This window comes from Coregonus clupeaformis, chromosome 28, assembly GCF_020615455.1.
Source record: "Coregonus clupeaformis isolate EN_2021a chromosome 28, ASM2061545v1, whole genome shotgun sequence".
Lineage (NCBI taxonomy): Eukaryota > Metazoa > Chordata > Actinopteri > Salmoniformes > Salmonidae > Coregonus > Coregonus clupeaformis.
In genome coordinates, this window is record NC_059219.1 from 10,670,614 (window position 1) to 10,691,033 (window position 20,420).

Sequence of the window (20,420 nt, forward strand, 5' to 3'; positions counted from 1 at the left end):
TGCTCTGCTCGGCTCTAATTACTCTGCCAGCTGCGCTGCATTACCCACTAACCTCTCCCAGTATTTAAAGTCCCGTCTTTCAGCTCTCCTTTGTCAGATCGTCTGCAAAGCTCACACCCGGAACCTGTGTGCTCGCGCTTCTGGCTCACCCTTGTTTTGTGACCCCGGACCTGCCTGATTCTTGGATACTCTTCTGCCCCAGGAAAACCAGACCTGCTCTCTGCCATTACGACTCCTGACTACTCTTCGACCCCGGTAACTCTGACCAGCCTTCTGCCTTGCTACAACGTATTTGGATTTCCCTTGAACTGTACTTCTGCCTTGTTTCATCCGCCCCGTTGTGTCTGTGTTTCCTCCCCCAGGACTTCTGGACCACCAACCACCGGCGTCATCGGACGCATCGCTGCCACTGGGGGGGCACAGACCCAGCACATTGGACGGGATAACCCCTGGAGCCTTCACTCACTCCCTACTTCCCTTTTCCCTTAAGTTTTAATAAACTTTCTGGTGTGACGCAATTGTGGTCCTCTTGTCGTCTGTCTGAACCGTGACAGTACGATCTGACCATCATGGACTCAGCGCACACTTCCCCCGACATGGAAACCGAAGAACCTGAGCAACCCACCGCCATGCTACGCCTGGAACACACTGAGAGAGAGCTAGGTCGCATGAGCGGCGACATCACCTCTCTGCTTCAGGTCGGCCACCAACAGCATCAGCAGTTCCAGCAGCACCAGCAGCAGTCCCAGCAGCAGCAACAACAACTCGCCAGGATCATCCAACTCCTCACCAACCTTACCCCAGCCAGTCTGCCCACCAGCCCTGCCTCCGAGTTACCTGCCCCGGTCATTTCAGCCGCTGCCCCGGAACCCAAGATTGGAAACCCCGAGCGGTTCAACGGCGATTCTACCCAGGTCCGGCCATTCCTGACTAGCTGCCGACTTCAGTTCTCCTTGCAGCCAAGGACCTTCGCCACGGAGGGGGCTAGGGTCGGGTATGCCATCACTCACCTGACGGGCCGAGCTCGACTCTGGGGAACAGCAGAGTTCGAACGTCAAACCCCCGCATGTGCAACCTTCGACCTGTTTGCTGAGGAGATGCTGAAGGTGTTTGACCTGGATTCACCAACCGCAGAGGCGTCTCGTGAACTGTTCAGTATTCGACAAGGCAGACGTACAGTCGCAGACCATTCCATCGACTTCCGAACCCTGGCAAGACGAAGTTCTTGGAACACACCATCGTTGGTGGACGCGTTCTTCCATAGCTTGGCTGACTATATCAGGGCCGAGTTGGTCTCCCATGAACTGCCTTCCACTCTTGATGAAGCCATCGCACTGACTGTCCGGATCGACAGAAGGATACAGACCCGTCGTCGTGAGAGGGGCGCCAAGGTCCACCAACTACCGGCATTCGGAGAGATCCGACTGGGCTCCTGTCAGCTACTGCCACTCACCCAAGTCAGCTTGATCAGTCTGAGCCTATGGAGATTGGGCGAGCCTCTCTCACTCCTGCAGAGCGCCAGCGCCGCTTCACCTCAAACCTCTGCCTCTATTGTGGAGGTGATGGACATCGTGTGGTAACCTGCCCTTTAAAAGCCGAAGCTCACCGGGCATAGGGGGAGTCCGGTTGAGCTCAATGACCATCCAGTCCTCCGACCGCAAACCCTTGCTGCAAGTTCACCTCCGCCTCTCTGACTCTACTCACACCCTGGCTGCTCTGGTGGATTCTGGCGCCGAAGCCAACATAATGGACATCAAGCTGGCACGCCAACTGGGACTGGAGAACCTCCGTTTGACACCTCCTATTCCTGCCCGGGCACTGGACGGACACTTACTCGGATCGGTCACTCATGTCACGGCCCCGGTCTTGATGGGTCTGTCCGGAAACCATCAAGAGACTATCCAGTTTCACCTGCTCCCCTCTCCAGGCCAACCCCTCATCCTGGGTTACCCATGGCTCCGCCGGCACAAACCTCAGCTCGACTGGGTGACCGGGGTGATCAGGGAGTGGGGGAGAGGACTGCCACCGAACCTGCCTGCTTGCTGCCGCACTACCCTCGGCCAGTACCTACTAACTCCGCCCCTGACCTCTCCCATGTCCCAGAATGCTACCATGGTCTCAGAGAAGTGTTTAACAAAGCAAGAGCCACATCTCTGCCCCCTCACCGACCGGTACGACTGTGCCATCGACCTCCTCCCTGGAACAGCCCCTCCAAGGGGCCGTCTTTATTCGTTGTCTGCTCCTGAAAGAAGGTCCATGGAGGACTACATCAATGACTCTCTGTCCACAGGATTGATCCGTTCATCTTCATCTCCGGCTGGTGCTGGCTTCTTCTTTGTGGGGAAGAGGGACGGATCTCTTCGCCCCTGCATCGACTACAGGGGACTCAACGACATCACAGTGAAAAACCGTTACCCTCTCCCTCTGCTCACCTCTGCTTTTGAGTTGCTCCAGGGAGCCACTGTTTTTACCAAGTTGGATCTCAGAAACGCTTACCACCTAGTGCGGATCCGGGGAGGGAGATGAATGGAAGACCGCATTCAATACACCAACAGGCCACTACGAGTATCTGGTTATGCCTTTTGGCCTCACCAATGCTCCTGCTGTGTTCCAGGCTCTAGTGAATGATGTACTGCGGGACATGTTAAACAAGTTTGTCTTCGTTTACCTGGATGACATCTTAATCTACTCCAGAAACCTGTCTGAACACACCCGCCATGTCCAGCAAGTCCTTCATCGTCTTCTGGAGAATTCCCTCTACGCCAAGGCAGAGAAATGTGAGTTTCACGTCAAGACAGTGGCCTTCCTGGGGTACATAGTGGCAGAGGGAAGTATCCAAATGGATCCTGCCAAAGTATCAGCAGTCACGTCATGGCCAGTTCCGGAGAACAGAAAGAAGCTGCAACAGTTTCTGGGGTTTGCTAACTTCTATAGAAAGTTTATCCGGAACTACAGTACCGTTGCTGCCCCTCTCACTGCTCTAACCAGCACCAAGCAACCCTTCACCTGGACCCCAGCAGCCGACAAGGCCTTCAGTACCCTCAAGGTAAGGTTCACCTCCGCTCCCATCCTCCAGATGCCTGACGTGGACCGGCAATTCATTGTGGAGGTGGACGCCTCGGATGTGGGAGTTGGTGCTGTGATTTCTCAGTGGGCTGCGGAGGATAGGAAGCTCCATCCCTGTGCCTTTTTCTCACGTCGGTTGTCCCCCTCTGAGTGCAATTACGACATAGGGAACCGAGAGCTGCTGGCTGTGAAGCTTGCCTTGGAGGAGTGGCGTCACTGGCTGGAGGGGTCCACCATTCCATTTCTCGTTTGGACCGATCATAAGAACTTGGAGTACATCCGCACGGCCAAACGGTTGAACTCCAGGCAGTCCCGCTGGGCCCTGTTCTTCACCAGGTTCAATTTCACTCTGTCATACCGGCCTGGATCACGCAACACCAAGCCAGACGCCCTCTCCCGTCAATTCCAGAAGGATGACAACCCCTCCAAGGATCCTGTGTCGATTCTGCCAGGTCCCTGCATCGTAGCAGCTCTGACCTGGGCTGTTGAGGAACAGGTGCTGGAAGCTCTCCGTAACCAGCCCGGTCCCAGCACTTGCCCAGCTGACCGCCTTTTTGTCCCCGAAAACCTAAGGTCCCAGGTCGTTCAGTGGGGACATGACTCCCGCCTAGCTTGTCACCCGGGCTCCACCCGCACTTACAACCTGCTCGCCCAGAGGTTCTGGTGGCCCGCTCTGAGAAAGGATGTACGGGAATTCGTCCAAGCCTGCCCCATCTGCAACCAACACAAGTCATCCTGCCAGCCCCCAGCCGGATTGCTGCAGCCCCTGCCTGTGCCCAGACGTCCCTGGTCTCACATCGCCCTTGACTTTGTCACGGGGCTGCCCCCTTCAAGGGGCAAGACCGTCATTCTCACCATAGTTGACCGATTCAGCAAGATGGCACACTTCATTCCCCTCCCCAAGCTCCCAACCGCCAAGGAGACCGCCCAGGTGGTCCTGGAACACGTCTTCCGGATCCACGGACTGCCAAAGGATGTAGTTTCTGACCGTGGTCCACAATTCTCCTCCGCTTTTTGGAAGGAGTTCTGTCACCTGCTGGGAGCCACAGTCAGTCTGACTTCCGGATTCCATCCCCAATCCAATGGGCAGTCAGAGCGGGCAAATCAGGAGCTCGAGAAGGCACTGCGATGCATGACTTCACGCAACCCCCACTCCTGGTCGCAGCAATTGACATGGGTGGAGTACGCACACAATTCTCTGACCTGCTCTGCCATCGGTATGTCCCCTTTCCAATGTGTTTATGGATACCAGCCTCCTCTATTTGCCAGTCAGGAAGGGGAGGTTACTTGCCCATCTGCACTTGCGTTTGCCCGTCGATGTCGCCGCACCTGGTCACAGGCCCGAGCCACACTTCTCAGATCCGTTGCCAGCTACACTACCGGGGCCAACCGTCGGAGAATCCCTGCTCCCACCTACCATGTTGGTCAAAGGGTGTGGTTGTCATCTAGGAACCTGCCACTCAGGGTGGAGTCGCAGAAGTTGGCACCTCGGTTCATTGGCCCATTCCCTATCATAAGAGTGATTAGCCCAACTGCTGTCCGGCTCCAACTGCCTAATTCCATGAGGGTGCACCCCACTTTCCATGTGTCTAAGATTAAGCCCATTCATGAGAGTCCGCTGGTCCCTGCTGCGCCTTGTCCTCCTCCTCCACGGCTCGTCGATGGTGGTCTGGTTTACACCGTCCGCCGCCTGCTTCGGTCCAGACGGAGGGGTAGGGGTCTCCAGTACCTCATTGACTGGGAGGGCTATGGACCTGAGGAAAGGACCTGGGTGCCAGCTAGTCGGATTGTGGATAGGACTCTCATCACCGCCTTCCACCAACGGCATCCTGATCAACCTGCAATCCGTAGGGGCCGCCCCAGAGGGATCCCTAACCGTCCTGCCCGCTCGGCTTCCTGTCCTGTGCCTGATCCTGTCTCGGGACCTGTCCCATCTCCCGACCACGGCCCTCCGGCTTCCTCCGAGGATGAGGGCGTTCGCTCGGACCGTTCGGAGGAGTTCTAGCCCTCCTCGGCTCCCCTCCTCCCGCCCGGCGTGGTGATGCTCTTGGGACTTCTGGGGCCGTCCCTTGGGGGGGTTCTGTCATGAGCCCTCTCACTCCACCGGGTTACCACCTTAATGTGTTTCCACTATCTTCCACTCTGCTCATCTCTCTCTCTCTACTCAGCCTAACGAGCTCCACCTGTTCCTGCTCTGCTCGGCTCTAATTACTCTGCCAGCTGCGCTGCATTACCCACTAACCTCTCCCAGTATTTAAAGTCCCGTCTTTCAGCTCTCCTTTGTCAGATCGTCTGCAAAGCTCACACCCCGGAACCTGTGTGCTCGCGCTTCTGGCTCACCCTTGTTTTGTGACCCCGGACCTGCCTGATTCTTGGATACTCTTCTGCCCCAGGAAAACCAGACCTGCTCTCTGCCATTACGACTCCTGACTACTCTTCGACCCCGGTAACTCTGACCAGCCTTCTGCCTTGCTACAACGTATTTGGATTTCCCTTGAACTGTACTTCTGCCTTGTTTCATCCGCCCCGTTGTGTCTGTGTTTCCTCCCCCCCCCAGGACTTCTGGACCACCAACCACCGGCGTCATCGGACGCATCGCTGCCACTGGGGGGGGGCACAGACCCAGCACATCGGACGGGATAACCCCTGGAGCCTTCACTCACTCCCTACTTCCCTTTTCCCTTAAGTTTTAATAAACTTTCTGGTGTGACGCAATTGTGGTCCTCTTGTCGTCTGTCTGAACCGTGACAGGTTGTGGGTTTGATTCCCACGGGGGGCCAGTATGAAAAATGCATGCACTCACTAAAACTGTAAGTCGCTCTGGATAAGAGCGTCTGCTAAAATGTAAATGTAATCAGACTGTGATAATGGTTTTCACAGACTAAGTAAAATGACAGGCTACAAATGACTCTCCCTGCAAACAGTAATGAGTTGTTAGGACATCCCCAGGTCACCTAAAGTTGTCAGGACGTGGTGTCATGGTCCCCTTGAGGTTTTGTCTAAGTCCCAGGGACTTATGAACCTCGACAGATTTTGTGGCACAGCAGAAAGATCAGCATACCATAAATCCAGAGCTTGTGAGTTCAAATCCCAGGTGGGGTCATATTGATAAGTCAGTACTAAGTTATAATGTCAAATGTAATCATAATGTAATTGATTAAAGATTTTTACACTATTTTAGCTGAACAGCGTACCACTTACCTTAGAATCCCCATACAATACAGCGGCAGGTAGTCTAGCGGTTAGGTAGCCTAGCGGATAGGTAGCCTAGCGGATAGGTAGCCTAGCGTTTAGGTAGCCTAGCGAATAGGTAGCCTAGCGTTTAGGTAGCCTAGCGGATAGGTAGCCTAGCGGATAGGTAGCCTAGCGTTTAGGTAGCCTAGCAGATAGGTAGCCTAGCGTTTAGGTAGCCTAGTGAATAGGTAGCCTAGCGTTTAGGTAGCCTAGTGGATAGGTAGCCTAGCGTTTAGATAGCCTAGTGGATAGGTAGCCTAGCGGATAGGTAGCCTAGCAGTTAGAGCATTGGGCCAGTAACTTAAAGATTGCAGGTTTGAATACTTGAGCCGACAAAGTGAAAAATCTGTTGATTTGCCCTAGAGCAAGGCACATAACCCTAATTTGCTCCAGGGGGTGACGGACGTACTATGGTTGACCCTGTAAGCAACACATTTTACTGCAGCTACCCAGTGTATGTGACTATACAACATATTATTTTGTTTCATTATTATTTTTTTTAATTTTTAGTCATTTAGCAGACGCTCTTATCCAGAGCGATTTACAGTTAGTGAGTGCATACATTTTCATACTGTCTCCCCGTGGGAAACGAACCCACAACCCTGGCGTTGCAAGCGCCATGCTCTACCAACTGAGCTAAACGGGGCCATTTCATTACTTTACTCATAATGCTTTGGGACACCTGGGACCATCACGTGACAAAAACCTCCAGGGGACCATGACACAACGTCCCAAGAACGTCTTCGGGGACGTCCCAGGGACCAACCGGGAACTACACAAAACCTCCTGGAGACCATGACACAACATCCCAAGAATGTCCTAAAATTACACGGTCCTCAGTGATGTCCTGGGAATTTACAGGGAACTAGACAAAGGTCCCCCGGAGAAAGTTCCCTTGGGACCATTACGCAATGTCCTAAGGACTAGTAAAATGAAAGTCCCGAGAACATCCTAAAAAGGTCCTGACATGGTCCTCATGGTCCTCCTGGGAACGTACCATAGACATTAAAACCAGTTGATAGTGATAGCGCTGACGTCATCCACGTATTCTTATGGAAAACTCCCAATGGCGCATGAAGCCGGAAGTTTTTGAATTTGAAGTGTGCCATATTGCTCAATAGCGTACCACAGTATGAGTCATAATACCTATAAAACCTAGCAGTCAAACAAGGAAATGGTTCCAATCGTTTTTCCACCATTCATTTTTCCCACAAGGGATTTTAGAAACACTTAAAATAAGGCCTGTGTTTCATGTAGGCTTACCCTGGCATGACGTTTTGATAACCGTGTAAATCTTTCTAGGACAAGATGACTTCTATCAATATGGTCGCCTGTATTTACCCCCCCAATAAATTAAATGCTAATTAGCTGCTAATGTGGCTATCATAAAGAATTACAAATGCCATGATTTTGTATTTTCCGTATTTGGTATTTTATTAGGATCCCCATTAGCTGTTGCAAAATAAGCAGCTACTCTTCCTGGGGTCCACACAGAACATGAAACATGACATAATAGAGAACATTAATAGACAAGAACAGCTCAAGGACAGAACTCACAAACTATCTAGGTCAAATAGGGGAGAGGCGTTTTGCTGTGAGGTGTTGCTTTATCTGTTTTTTGAAACCAGGTTTGCTGTTTATTTGAGCACGAGACTGCCGAATCGATGCAAAGGTAAGAATCTCTGGATTAAATGTTGGCTAAATTTAATAATGAATAAATTGGCTGAATTTCTTTAAATTTACAATTCTGTGAACTGTCTTTTGCAAGTTTTAAATTAACACAATACCTGTTAGCAAAGGTGTCAGCTAGAGATGACTTGCAGGAGCTTGCAGGGATTTGTAGTCTTGCATGAGGTCTACTTTGATGCTAATTTGCATTTTTTTATCTGAGAGTAAATAGAGCAGAATATATTGATAAAAGTCACCTTGTCCGAGAGAGATTTACATGTTTATCAAAACGTCACGTCAGGGTAAGCCTACACGAAACACAGCCATTATTTGTAAGTGTTTCTAAAATTCCCTATGGGAAAAATGAATGCCGCAAAAACGATTGGAAGCAGTTCCCAGTTTGCCCGCTAGGTTTTATGGGTATTATGACACCTCGACTGTGGGTCTCTATGGGGCTGAATGGCACCAGAAAATAGCTAAGGATCATGGTGAATGTGGCCATCACTAGCATTATCGTTGACGTGGTCGTTTTCATCCTGCCTGAGAGTGTCAACTGGGAGCCTCCTCGTAGCCTGCCAGGCCGTGATTGGTCCTGTGTGATGACAAATGTAGTAGTCATAATGGATCACTGTTTGTAGCAAACTTTTAAATAATTCACATCGAACTTGATCATAATAAACTAATTTTAGAGCCCAAACGGCCAAAACATTTTTGAGGATTTGGCCATTCTGGTGAGCGTAACTTACAAAGGCTTTCTAGTGTTTGGGTTAAGTGCCTTGCTCAAGGGCACATTGACAGATTTTTCACCTAGATGGCTCTGGGATTCTAACCAGCATCACGCTTGTAACGTGCTGACCTGGTCCTCAGTGATGACCAACTGGCAAGTGTCTTCACTGACATTTTCAACATGTCCCTGACTGAGTCTGTAATACCAACATGTTTCAAGCAGACCACCATAGTCCCCGTGCCCAAGGACACTAAAATAACCTGCCTAAATGACTACCGACCCGTAGCACTGACGTCTGTAGCCATGAAGTGCTTTGAAAGGCTGGTCATGGCTCACATCAACACCATTATCCTAGAAACACTAGAACCACTCCAATTTGCATACCACCCCAACAGATCCACAGATGATGCAATCTCTATTGCACTCCACACTGCCCTTTCCCACCTGGACAAGAGGAACACCTACATGAGAATGCTATTAATTGACTACAGCTCAGCATTCAACACCATAGTGCCCTCAAAGCTCATCACTAAGCTAAGGATCCTGGGACTAAACACCTCCCTCAGCAACTGGATCCTGGACTTCCTGACGGGCCGCCCCCAGGTAGTAAGGGTAGGTAACAACACACCTGCCACGCTGATCCTCAACACGGGGCCCCTCTGGGGTGCGTGCTCAGTCCCTTCCTGTACTCCCTGTTCACCCATGACTGCATGGCCAGGCATGACTCCAACACCATCATTAAGTTTGCCGACACAACAGTGGTAGGCCTGATCACCGACATACGATGAGACAGCCTATAGGTAGGAGGTCAGAGACCTGGCCGTGTGGTGCCAGGATAACAACCTCTCCCTCAACGTGACCAAGACAAAGGAGATGATTGTGGACTACAGGGGAAAAAAAGAGGACTGAGCACGCCCCCATTCTCATCGACGGGGCTGTAGTGGAACAGGTTGAGAGCTTCAAGTTCCTTGGTGTCCACATCACCAACAAACTATCATGGTCCAAACACACCAAGACAGTCGTGAAGAGGGCACGACAAAGCCTATTCCCCCTCAGGAGACTGAAAAGATTTGGCATGGGTCCTCAGATCCTCATAAAGTTTTACAGCTTCACCATCGAGAGCATCCTGACTGGTTGCACCACCGCCTGGAATGGCAACTGCTCGGCCTCCGACCGCAAGGCACTACAGAGGGTAGTGCATACGGCCCAGTAGATCACTGGGGCCAAGCTTCCTGCCATCCAGGACCTCTATACCAGGCGGTGTCAGAGGAAGGCCCTAAAAATTGCCAAAGACTCCAGCTACCCTGACTGTTCTCTCTGCTACCGCACGGCAAGCGGTACCGGAGCGCCAAGTCTAGGTCCAAAAGGCTTCTCAACAGCTTCTACCCCAAAGCCATAAGACTCCTGAACAGCCAATCATGGCTACCCGGACTATTTGCTCTGCCCCCCCACCCCCACCCCATCTTTTTACGCTGCTGCTACTCTGTTAATTATTTATGCATAGTCACTTTAACTCTACCCACATGTACATATTACCTCAACTACCTCAACTAGCCGGTGCCCCCGCACATTGACTCTGCACCGGTACCCCCCTGTATATATAGCCTCCCTACTGTTATTTTATTTTACTTCTGCTCTGTAAGTAAGCATTTTACTTACGGTAATGTCTACACCTGTTGTAGACATTGTTTTGATTTGATTTGAACTTAGATGGCTTCAACGCATCTTTTTGCTACCATTTGTACTTCATAAACTATAAAGCTTGTTGTATCCCCATTCATTTCAATTGCAGAATGCAGGCTTCAACATTCTAAACTGTAGTCACTGCCACAAAACTTTCAGAATGTTCAACTAAAACATTTTGAGAGTTTAAAAATGATATAGTACTCACTCTAGCCTACTATACCAGCCCACTATAACCCACTATAATAACTCACCTACAAACCATCCCAAAATAGGTCACTATGACTACCTCATAGGCTATGAAAACCCTATTACTACAATAATATCATGTTTACACCCACTCCCCCGCTCCGGCGCGATGTTGCCGGTTTACTAACCACCAGACCTGGCAACCCTCATTACGCACACCTGGCAACCCTCATTACGCACACCTGGCAACCCTCATTACGCATACCTGGCAACCCTCATTACGCTACCTGGCAACCCTCATTACGCATACCTGGCAACCCTCATTACGCATACCTGGCAACCCTCATTACGCACACCTGCGACCCATCATGAGGCACACCTGGACTCCATCACGACCCTGATTACTCCCCCTTTATTTAGCACTCCCTAGCATCACTCTTCAGGCAGTATTGTTTCTGTGTTCATGTCCAAATGTGCTCTTGTTTTGTATCGCTCTATGTTCGTTATTATTATTAAACTGACCACCTGCTTCCTGACTCCCGCATCATCGTTACACATTACTACTACTACTACTATTTCAAAACCATAAAAACTTCTTAAGTCTAGCAAGCACATCACAACATGTACTTTAGTCCTTTTCTAGTTAGCATTAAGATGCTGTGAAAAGAGGTAGTTAGCTATTTAGCATTTAGATGCTGTGGAAACAGGTAGCTAGCTAGTTAGCATTAGGATGCTGTGAAAACAGGTAGCTAGCTAGCATTAAAGATGCTGTGGAAACAGGTAGCTAGCTAGTTAGCATTATGATGCTGGGAAACAGGTGGCTAGTGTTGTGTCATTGAGCCTAAGAGTGGATAACTCATGACATTCCATACCAAGAATTACAGATCCTGTAATTGACATAGCCCCTGGTGAGCCTATCACAAGAAAAACAACTGTTCTTTCCCAACACCCTGTTACGACTTGGAAAGGTCTGCTGAGTGTCAGGAGGCAGTCAGCAAAGCCCTTCTACACCCTTAAGCACCCAGTGGGGGTCAAATGGAGACATTTTGACTATTTGCATGTGTTAAACACAACTCGTCAACCAAGCATCCAGGCGCCAACTGGGTTGACTCTCAGGAAGAGACCTTTCAGAATGAGAACATAGTAACTGACTGTTGATTGAGACTACTGTTGATATAAGTATTAATGGTATAATGGTTAATGATAACTACACTAGATTTAATGAAAGGGACATCTACGTACAAAAATCCTTAATTGTGCCCCTACTCTATTAATTTGGATAGGATAACCAAATTAATTATTATAAATGACATCAATTAATTATTCCAGTAATTAATCAATAAATGATCTTGAATATCCATAGCCAAAGTCAAAACACTAGCTAGTTAGCAGCAAGATTCTGTAAAAACAGGTAGCTAGCTAGTTAGCAGTAAGATGCTGTAAAATCAGGTAGCTAGTTAGTTAACATTAAGATGCTGTAAAAACAGGTAGCTAATTAGTTAACATTAAGATGCTGTAAAAACAGGTAGCTAGTTAGTTAACATTAAGATGCTGTAAAAACAGGTAGCTAGTTAGCATTAAGGAAAGTGCTTATTTCCAGTGTGAGTGGTGTGATTCCAAATTGTGATCAGTATAGCCCCTCATTGTGCTTCTTGTGTTTCCCTACCAGCTGCTGTCGGGGGACACCGACTCGACACCGAAAACTTCGGAACTCAAGAACTCGGATATCTGTGTCAACACCTGCTTCCAACTAGCCAGTCTGCTAGCTAGCTAGGTTGCAATGGAGCCCGCTTCTCCTGGAATAGCTAGCGAACGTTTCCAGCGCTGTAGAAGTAGTGTTTATTACTCTCTTGTCTAAGACAATATTGACAATCCAGAGTTCCAATGTGGCAATTGTTTGCTAGCGGAGGATTACATGAATGAGGTGGCTATGTTTAGCGAACAAATCTCAATTCTGCGGGAACATATGGGGAAAACGCAAATTGGAACTTTCTCGTTCTCAACTCCTATGGCTGGACGTCGCTCAGGCTTGATGGATGTTTCCCCGTCTTGTCATCTGTCCCTATCTGAATGGCCTGTTCTACCTGGAACTTGCCTGCCAAGGAAGTCGTCTCCATCTGCTTGTCCTCCTCCTCCATCCTGTAGTGAAGTAGACGGAGAACAGCAAGAAGACTGTTCCACAAGTCATGGAAACGAAGGCAGCGGAATGCTGCTAAGTGGATGGGAGTGACTGTGAGAGGTTCGAAGCATGTTGAAATAAGGAATAGCTTTGCTGCACTAGTGCCTGATCTACCTGCGCTGGGCCTGCCTGTGTCTGCGACGGCAGTGCTGACTCCAACTACGCTGACTCCTGCAGCGGCTTCATCGACAAGTTCAGCTCCTTTCCCTCTCTCTGGATCTGACGGGGCACTGCCTGCTGTGGGAGGTCTGGACCTATTGCCGGGTGTAACAATTTTGATACCTTCTGGAAACAAAGCTTGTATTATAAGGAGGATGGGTACCAGCCAAATCCTTTGGGTTCCTGGATCCTCTCACAATATTATAAGAAGATACATGAAGATGGAGCCGACAGACATGGCAGCTCTGCTTCTAGCTCCTAAGCAACTTTGCAGTATTTTTGTTGTTTTTGTGTGTTATTGCTTACATTATTAGCCCAGATCTTTTTTGTGTTATTATATTACAGCCAGATAGAACTTTTGGATATCAGAGCGGTGGTAACTCACCAGCATTACGACCAGAAATACGACTTTCCCGAATTGGATGCTTTGTTCATACCCTCCAGGGCAATAGAACTAATACCAGAGGCTGCTCCAAGAAGCCGCCGGCAGAGAAGAGGTATTCAGGAAGAGGTATTTGTAGTCTGACTAAGCAGGCGTGCACACCATCCACCGCTTCCGAATACATTACTCGCTAATGTTCAGTCCCTGGACAATAAAGTAGACGAGCTCAGGGCGAGGATCTCCTTCCAGAGAGACATCAGGGACTGTAACATATTCTGTTTCACGGAATCATGGCTCTCTCTGGATATACTGTCCCCGTCCATACAGCCAGCTGGATTCTCAGTACATTGCGCAGACAGAAATAAAGAACTCTCCATGAAGAAGAAAGGTGGTGGTGTATGTTTCATGATTAACTACTCATGGTCTGATTGTGATAACGTACAGGAACTCAAGTCCTTTTGTTCACCCAACCTAGAATACCTCACAATGAAATGGCAACCGTATTACCTCCAAGAGATTTCTCTTTGGTTATAGTCCCAGCCATGTATATTCCCTCTCAAGTCGATACCACGACGGCCATCAAGGAACTACACTGGACTTTATGCAAACTGGAAACCACATATTCTGAGGCCGCATATATTGTACCTGGGGATTTTAACAAAGCAAATTTGAGGAAAACGCTACCGAAGTTCTATCAACACATTGCCTGAGGTACTCGCGATTCAAAAACGTTCTACCATTGTTACTCTCCCTTCCGGGATGGCTACAAATCAAATCAAATCAAATCAAATCAAATTTTATTGGTCACATGCGCCGAATACAACAGGTGCAGACATTACAGTGAAATGCTTACTTACAGCCCTTAACCAACAGTGCATTTATTTTAAACAAAAAAGTAAGAATAAAACAACAACAAAAAAAGTGTTGAGAAAAAAAGAGCAGAAGTAAAATAAAGTGACAGTAGGGAGGCTATATATACAGTAAAATAAAGTGACAGTAGGGAGGCTATATATACAGGGGGGTACCGTTGCAGAGTCAATGTGCGGGGGCACCGGCTAGTTGAGGTAGTTGAGGTAATATGTACATGTGGGTAGAGTTAAAGTGACTATGCATAAATACTTACTTAGCAGAGTAGCAGCAGCGTAAAAAGGATGGGGTGGGGGGGCAGTGCAAATAGTCTGGGTAGCCATGATTAGCTGTTCAGGAGTCTTATGGCTTGGGGGTAGAAGCTGTTGAGAAGTCTTTTGGACCTAGACTTGGCACTCCGGTACCGCTTGCCGTGCGGTAGCAGAGAGAACAGTCTATGACTAGGGTGGCTGGAGTCTTTGACAATTTTGAGGGCCTTCCTCTGACACCGCCTGGTATAGAGGTCCTGGATGGCAGGGAGCTTTGCCCCAGTGATGTACTGGGCCGTACGCACTACCCTCTGTAGTGCCTTGCGGTCAGAGGCAAAGCAGTTGCCATACCAGGCGGTGATGCAACCAGTCAGGATGCTCTCGGTGGTGCAGCTGTAGAATTTTTTGAGGATCTGAGGACCCATGCCAAATCTTTTTAGTCTCCTGAGGGGGAATAGGCTTTGTCGTGCCCTCTTCACGACTGTCTTGGTGTGTTTGGACCATGATAGTTCGTTGGTGATGTGGACACCAAGGAACTTGAAGCTCTCAACCTGTTCCACTACAGCCCCGTCGATGAGAATGGGGGCGTGCTCAGTCCTCTTTTTTTCCTGTAGTCCACAATCATCTCCTTTGTCTTGGTCACGTTGAGGGAGAGGTTGTTGTCCTGGCACCACACGGCCAGATCTCTGACCTCCTCCCTATAGGCTGTCTCATCGTTGTCGGTGATCAGGCCTACCACTGTTGTGTCGTCGGCAAACTTAATGATGGTGTTGGAGTCGTGCCTGGCCATGCAGTCATGGGTGAACAGAGAGTACAGGAGGGGACTGAGCACGCACCCCTGAGGGGCCCCCGTGTTGAGGATCAGTGTGGCAGATGTGTTGTTACCTACCCTTACCACCTGGGGGCGGCCCGTCAGGAAGTCCAGGATCCAGTTGCAGAGGGAGGTGTTTAGTCCCAGGATCCTTAGCTTAGTGATGAGCTTAGAGGGCACTATGGTGTTGAATGCTGAGCTGTAGTCAATGAATAGCATTCTCACGTAGGTGTTCCTCTTGTCCAGGTGGGAAAGGGCAGTGTGGAGTGCGATAGAGATTGCATTACATTTACATTTACATTTTAGTCATTTAGCAGACGCTCTTAACCAGAGCGACTTACAGGAGCAATTAGGGTTAAGTGCCTTGCTCAAGGGCACATTAACGTCATTTAGCAGACGCTCTTAGCCAGAGCGACTCACAAATTGGTGCGTTCACCCTATAGCCAGTGGGATAACCACTTTACAATTTGGGGGGGGGGGGGTTAGAAGAAATACTTTAGCCTATCCCAGGTATTCCTTAAAGAGGTGGGGTTTCAAATGTCTCCGGAAGGTGGTGAGTGACTCCGCTGTCCTGGCGTCGTGAGGGAGCTTGTTCCACCATTGGGGTGCCAGAGCAGCGAACAGTTTTGACTGGGCTGAGCGGGAGCTGTGCTTCCGCAGAGGAAGGGGAGCCAGCAGGCCAGAGGTGGATGAACGCAATGTCCTCGTTTGGGTGTAGGGACTGATCAGAGCCTGAAGGTACAGAGGTGCCGTTCCCCTCACTGCTCCATAGGCAAGCACCATGGTCTTGTAGCGGATGCGAGCTTCAACTGGAAGCCAGTGGAGTGTGCGGAGGAGGGGGGGTGACGTGAGAGAACTTGGGAAGGTTGAACACCAGACGGGCTGCGGCATTCTGGATGAGTTGTAGGGGTTTAATGGCACAGGCAGGGAGCCCAGCCAACAGCGAGTTGCAGTAGTCCAGACGGGAGATGACAAGTGCCTGGACCAGGACCTGCGCCGCTTCCTGTGTAAGGCAGGGTCGCACTCTCCGAATGTTGTAGAGCATGAACCTGCAGGAGCGGGTCACCGCCTTGATGTTGGCGGAGAACGACAGGGTGTTGTCCAGGGTCACGCCTAGGCTCTTCGCACTCTGGGAGGAGGACACAGCGGAGTTGTCAACCGTGATGGCGAGATCATGGAACGGGCAGTCCTTCCCCGGGAGGAAGAGCAGCTCCGTCTTGCCAGGGTTCAGCTTGAGGTGGTGATCCGTCATCCATACTGATATGTCTGCCAGACATGCAGAGATGCGATTCGCCACCTGGTTATCAGAAGGGGGAAAGGAGAAGATTAGTTGTGTATCGTCAGCGTAGCAATGATAGGAGAGACCATGTGAGGATATGACAGAGCCAAGTGACTTGGTGTATAGGGAGAAAAGGAGAGGGCCCAGAACCGATCCCTGGGGGACACCAGTGGTGAGAGCACGTGGTGCGGAGACAGCTTCCCGCCACGCCACTTGGTAGGAGCGACCGGTCAGGTAGGACGCAATCCAGGAGTGAGCCGCGCCGGAGATGCCCATCTCGGAGAGGGTGGAGAGGAGGATCTGATGGTTCACAGTATCAAAGGCAGCAGACAGGTCTAGAAGGACAAGAGCAGAGGAGAGAGAGTTAGCTTTAGCAGTGCGGAGAGTCTCCGTGACACAGAGAAGAGCAGTCTCAGTTGAATGACCAGTCCTGAAACCTGATTGGTTTGGATCAAGAAGGTCATTCTGAGAGAGATAGCAAGAGAGTTGGCTAAAGACGGCACGCTCAATAGTTTTGGAAAGAAAAGAAAGAAGGGATACTGGTCTGTAGTTGTTGACATCAGTGGGGTCGAGTGTTGGTTTTTTGAGAAGGGGAGCAACTCTCGCTCTCTTGAAGACGGAAGGGACATGGCCAGCGGTCAAGGATGAGTTGATCAGCGAGGTGAGGTAGGGGAGAAGGTCACCGGAGATGGTCTGGAGAAGGGAGGAGGGGATGGGGTCAAGCGGGCAGGTTGTTGGGCGGGCAGGTTGTTGCATCATCTGTGGATCTGTTGGGGCGGTATGCAAATTGGAGTGGGTCTAGGGTTTCTGGGATTATGCTGTTGATGTGAGCCATGACCAGTCTTTCAAAGCACTTCATGGCTACAGACGTCAGTGCTACGGGTCGGTAGTCATTTAGGCAGGTTATCTTAGAGTTCTTGGGCACGGGGACTATGGTGGTCTGCTTGAAACATGTTGGTATTACAGACTCAGTCAGGGACATGTTGAAAATGTCAGTGAAGACACTTGCCAGTTGGTCAGCACATGCTCGGAGTACACGTCTTGGTAATCCGTCTGGCCCTGCGGCCTTGTGAATGTTGACCTGCTTAAAAGTCTTACTCACATCGGCTACGGAGAGCGTGATCACATAGTCGTCCGGAACAGCTGGTGCTCTCATGCATGCTTCAGTGTTGCTTGCCTCAAGCGAGCATAGAAGTGGTTTAGCTCGTCTGGTAGGCTTGTGTCACTGGGCAGCTCGCGGCTGTGCTTCCCTTTGTAGTCTGTAATAGTTTTCAAGCCCTGCCACATCCGACGAGCGTCAGAGCCAGTGTAGTATGATTCAATCTTAGACCTGTATTGACTCTTTGCCTGTTTGATGGTTCGTCGGAGGTCATAGCGGGATTTCTTATAAGCGTCCGGGTTAGAGTCCCGTTCCTTGAAGGCGGCAGCTCTACCCTTTAGCTCAGTGCGGATGTTTCCTGTAATCCATGGTTTCTGGTTGGGGTATGTACGTACGGTCACTGTGGGGACGACATCATCGATGCACTTATTGATGAAGCCAGTGACTGATGTGGTGTACTCCTCAATGCTGTCTGAAGAATCCCGAACATGTTCCAGTCTGTGCTAGCAAAACAGTCCTGTAGCTTAGCATCTGCGTCATCTGACCACTTTTTTATTAACCGAATCACTGGTGCTTCCTGCTTCAGTTTTTGCTTATAAGCAGGAATCAGGAGGATAGAGTTATGGTCAGATTTGCCAAAAGGAGGGCGAGGGAGAGCTTTGTATGCGTCTCTGTGTGTGGAGTAAAGGTGGTCTAGAGTTTTTTTCCCTCTGGTTGCACATTTAACATGCTGGTAGAAATTAGGTAGAACGGATTTAAGTTTCCCTGCATTAAAGTCCCCGGCTACTAGGAGCGCTGCATCTGGATGAGCGTTTTCCTGTTGATTAATGGCCTTGTACAACTCATTCAGTGCAATCTTAATGCCAGCATTGGTTTGTGGTGGTAAATAGACAGCTATGAAAAATATAGATGAAAACTCTCTTGGTAAATAGTGTGGTCTACAGCTTATCATAAGATACTCTACCTCAGGCGAGCAAAACCTCGAGACTTCCTTAGTATTTGATTTTGTGCACCAGCTGTTGTTTACAAATATACACAGACCACCGCCCCTTGTCTTACCGGAGTCTGCCGTTCTGTCCTGTCGATGTAGCGTATAGCCTGCTAGCTGAATGTTATCATTGTTGTCGTTCAGCCACGACTCCGTGAAACATAAGATATTACAGTTTTTAATGTCCCGTTGGTAGGATAACCGTAATCTTAAATCGTCAATTTTATTCTCAAAAGATTGAACGTTGGCTAATAGGATTGATGGGAGAGGCAGTTTACTCGCTCGCCGTCGGATCCTTACAAGGCACCCGGATCTGCGTCCACGATATCTCTGTCTCTTCCTCACGCGAATGACGGGGATCTGGGCCTTGTAGGGTGTCTGTAGGATATCCTTCGCGAACGCCTCGTTGAAGAAAAATTATTCGTCCAATGCGAGGTGAGTAATCGCTGTCCTGATATCCAGAAGCTCTCTTTGGTTATAAGAGACGATGGCAGAAACATTATGTACAAAATAAATTACAAATAACGCGGAAAAACACACATAATAGTACAATTGGTTAGAGGGCTGTAAAACGGCAGCCATCTTCTCCGGCGCTGTTTACCACAGGTGCATCCCTTTGGCAAATCAGATCACGACTCCATTCTGCTCCTCCTTTCCTATAGGCAAAAACTCAAAGAGGAAGTTTCAATGCTGGTCTGACCAATCGGAATCCATGCTTCAAGATTGTTTTTATCACGCGGACTGGGATATGTTCCGAGTTGCCTCTGAGAATAACATTGATGTATACACGGACATGGTGACTGAGTTCATCAGGAAGTGTATAGGGGATGTTATTCCCACTGTCACTATTAAAACCTACCCAAACCAAAAACCGTGGATAGATGGCAGCATTCGCGCAAAACTGAAAGCGCAAACAACAGCATTTAACCATGGCAAGGTGACTGGGAATATGGTCGAATACAAACAGTGTAGTTATTCACACCATAAGGTAATCAAACAGGAAAAACATCAGTACAGAGACAAAGTGGAGTCGCAATTCAATGGCTCAGACACGAGACATATGTCGCAGGGTCTACAGACAATCACGGATTACAAAGGAAAACCCAGCCACGTTGCGGACACCGACGTCTACCTCCCAGACAAGCTGAACACCTTCTTCGCCCGCTTTGAGGATAACACAGTGTCACCGACGCGGACCGCTAACAAGGACTGTGGTCTCTCCTTCTCCGGACATCATGCTAAACACTCCCGAGGACTGTGAGCTCTCATTCTCAGAGCATGTGCAGACCAGCTGGCTGGAGTGTTTATGGACATATTCAATCTCATCTATCCCAGTCTGCTGTCCCCAATTGCTTCAAGATGTCCACCATTGTTCCTGTACCAAAGAAAGCAAAGGTAACTGAACTAAATGACTATCGCCCCGTAGCACTCACTTCTGTCATCATGAAGTGATTTAAGAGGCTAGTTAAGGATCATCTAACTTACCTGACACTCTAGACCCACTTCAATTTGCTTACCGCCCCAATAGTTCCACAGACGATGCAATTGCCATCGCACTGCACACTGCCCTATCCCATCTGGACAAGAGGAATACCTACAGTGCATTCGGAAAGTATTCAGACCCCTTGACGTTTTCCACATTTTGTTACGTTACAGCCTTATTCTAAAAGTGATTAAATGAATGTTTATCCTCATCAAATTACACACAATACCCCATAATGACAAAGCGAAAAAAGATTTGTACACATTTTTGCAAATTTATGACAAATAAAAAACAGAAATACCTTATTTACATAAGTATTCAGACCCTTTGCTATGAGACTCAAAATTTAGCTCAGGTG